This window comes from Chaetura pelagica, unplaced genomic scaffold (genome assembly GCF_000747805.2).
Source record: "Chaetura pelagica isolate M959 unplaced genomic scaffold, ChaPel_1.0 scaffold438, whole genome shotgun sequence".
Lineage (NCBI taxonomy): Eukaryota > Metazoa > Chordata > Aves > Apodiformes > Apodidae > Chaetura > Chaetura pelagica.
The window spans coordinates 1,217,213-1,220,124 of NW_009954113.1; the positions used below are offsets into that span (position 1 = coordinate 1,217,213).

General features: G+C 61.0%; 1 protein-coding gene across 1 annotated transcript in view; it reads left to right on the forward strand.

The window, feature by feature from the left end:
• The first annotated feature begins 2,236 nt into the window (after positions 1–2,236).
• CASKIN1 (CASK interacting protein 1) overlaps positions 2,237–2,912 on the forward strand; it is a 16,600-nt gene continuing 15,924 nt past the window's right edge. Inside the window, exon 1 of the mRNA XM_010002608.1 lies at positions 2,237–2,280. The gene's annotated coding sequence lies outside the window, so the exon portion shown is untranslated. The remainder of the gene's footprint in view (positions 2,281–2,912) is intronic.

The window sequence follows — 2,912 nt, forward strand, 5'->3', positions numbered from 1 at the left end:
CGTGCTGCTTTCAGCACAGCTCTGACGCCCCGGTGCCAGGCTGCTGGTGCCGTGCCAGGCAAGCACACCACTTCATTACAGAAGGGACTTAATTACTGGGCTGTAGGACCAGGGAATGAGTTCTTGCTCGTGGTCCCTCAGGAGATTTGGTGGTGCCGGTTGTTGCCAGCACTGCACTGCCAAGGCAAAGCCAGTGTTCCCTGAGGAGCTCAGTGCTGGTGCAGGCATGGGGTTGATTCTTCATCAGTGCCAATGGTGGCCTTGGCCTGGCTCTGTGGGGGTGCCAGTCACTGTGCCACCATCCACACCTCGCCGTGCTGCTGGGCAGCTGGTGGCACCCTGGGGTGCTACGCCCCAGCACCACCTGGCTGCTCCTCATCAGACCCATGCTGCATCTAAAAACCTTCTCCCAACAGCCCTCCCAGCCATGCCAGGCCCTGAGCTCGCTGCAGCCCGGCACGGCCACTGGGCAGGTTGTGGCTGCTGGCAGGGCTGTAAGGAAAGTCAAACCGCTGCATGGCTGGAAATCACTGACTAAGCACTTGGCACCGGCGCTGATAGAAGTGCTAAAGAGATTTTGGCAGCCGCAGCCTGTCCTGCAGGTGCAGAGAGGAGAGATTTGCCCCTACGGTGTGTTCGGATGATGCCGGTTTGGCCGGTGCCAGAGCAGATCCAGGGACCAATAACATGGGGTGCAATGGTGACACCAACGGCCCCCGCGACGTGGATCCCTGGATATTACCCCGTCCCACCCCCTCGCTGGGAGCAGCCCGTGGGAAAGGCCGAGTACTGCAGACCTGCTGACATCCGTCCATCGTCCCCGAGGACCCGTTAGCCGGAGCGGGGCCCGTCTCGGGGCCGGAGGTTGGAGCCAGTGCCGGGCACGGTGCCACCCCCGCGCCCCTGGGCAGCTTTTGTCTGCCCGCTGTTTGCATCCCGGGGGGGACGGCTCGGCCCCCTTCTCCTGGGAGCTGCAGCGGAAGCAGCGCTGGGCTCCTCTCCACTGGGACTGAATGGCACCTTTGTTGGGGAGCCTGGCGACAGCTTGGGGCTGGCAGGGACCTGCTCGGCCCCTTCCACTGCCATCGCTCCCAGCAACAGGGGGTTTTACCCCCCAGCACTGCCTGACCCTTCCTGGGGATGCTGCAGTGGGGATGGGATGCAGGGAGCTGCTCCTGGGGTCTGGATTTCCTGGTGGGCATTTGCTGCCTGGGTGGTTTGTTAATGTGTTAGATGGTTAATTGTTAATGTGTGTATGGGCTGCCAGGGCAAGGGGGGCTGCCAAGGGCACCCTGTCGTGTGGGGTCGGGCTGTTGGCATTTGCTTTGCTGGAAAGTTTGAAGATAGTGATAGGACAAGGGGTAATGAGAGAGAGGGGGGATTTAGGTTAGATATTAGGAAGAAATTCTTCACTATAAGGTTGGTGAGGAAGTGGAATGGATTGCCCCGGGAGGTTGTTGATGCCCCGTATCTGGAGGTTTTTAAGGCCAGGTTGGATGAGATTTTGTGCAATCCGACCTAGTGGTAGAGTTCCCTGCTTATGACAGGGGGGTTGGAGCTTGATGATCTTTAAGGTCCTATGCAACCTTAATGATTCTATGATTCTAAGGAGGGTGAGTGAGGCTGGCTGTAAGGACCCCGTGGTGCCCTGGTCCTCTCTGCCCCTTGGGGACTCTGTGGTGCCCTGGTCTTCTCCACCCTGAGGACCCTGTGGTGCAGGGGCGGCCCAGCCCAGCTCTGCTCCCCACACCTGGATGTCAGTGCCAGGCACAGCCACCCTTCCTGATACTCCCCATGCCCCATTTGTGCTGAATAATTGAATAGCACACTTTGAGTTATCTCCTGCAGGCTGCAGTGGGCACAGGGGCTGCTGTGGATCCCCAGCCCTGGCTGTTGTGCTGCAACCACCCTCCTCTTCCTCCTGCTCTGGCTCTTCCCTGGGAGCTGTGAGGAAGAGAGTGCTCACTGCAAAGCCTGACTGGCATTTTTCGGTTAAATCTTATGTAAATCTGGCTTCGTCGTTCTTTGTGGTGCTAATTGGATTGCCCTGCTGAGGTTTATTTTCCCACACAGGCAGGGGTGGGGGTCCTGGTGGAGCGTGCTGAGCCCCCTGCCCTGAGACCCCCAGGCTGCAGAGCTGTAGGAAGCCAAAACCTCGGTGGGGAGGGAAACCTGGCACACCCCAGGTTCCTGCCATGCTGATACATTGTCCCCTTCCTTCCCCCCAGAGCTCCTTGGATCGGCCAAGAAAGTCAACGTCAACTTCCAGGACACGGACGGGTAAGGGAGAGCCCTGCACCTGGATGTGCAGGTGGGGGGGCATGGGCAGGGGTACGTGTGCCCTGGGGTGCTGGCCATGCCCCACGTCTCCCAGCCTATTCCAGCTGGGGGCTCCGCTGGTGCTGCTGGCATCCAACCAGTGGAGGGGAGCAGGGACAGGGACTGCAGGTTCAGCACCCGCTAATTAAGCTAACTAGGTGCAGGAAGGGCACCAGAGCCCTGAAGAGCTGGGGACTGCAGTGGGAGCAGGCAGCAATGCCTGCAGGGCTGGGCAGCAGCCACCTCCTCTGCCCCCCAGCCCCCCTGCCCTGTGTCCCCCCTGACTGGGGTGGCAAGACAGGGATGCTGGGCAATGCCAGGTGGTCCCCGGGATGGCTCAGCTGTGGCCAGCAGGATGGCACGTGAGCAGAGGGGTTGGATGGGGTCAGGAATGAGAGGGCACCCCTAGGGATGCACGGCTGCAGCAGCTGGGTCCCTCCTTGTCCCCTGCACTGGGCAGGGCCATGGTAGCAGGGCGGTGGCAGCGGGCACCCCTGGTGCCCAGCACATGTGTGCATGCAGGGGCGTCTGGGGGTGCAGGCAGGTGTGTCTGTGCGTGAGCGCGTGTGCAGGGCGGCTGCGGGGACCTACCT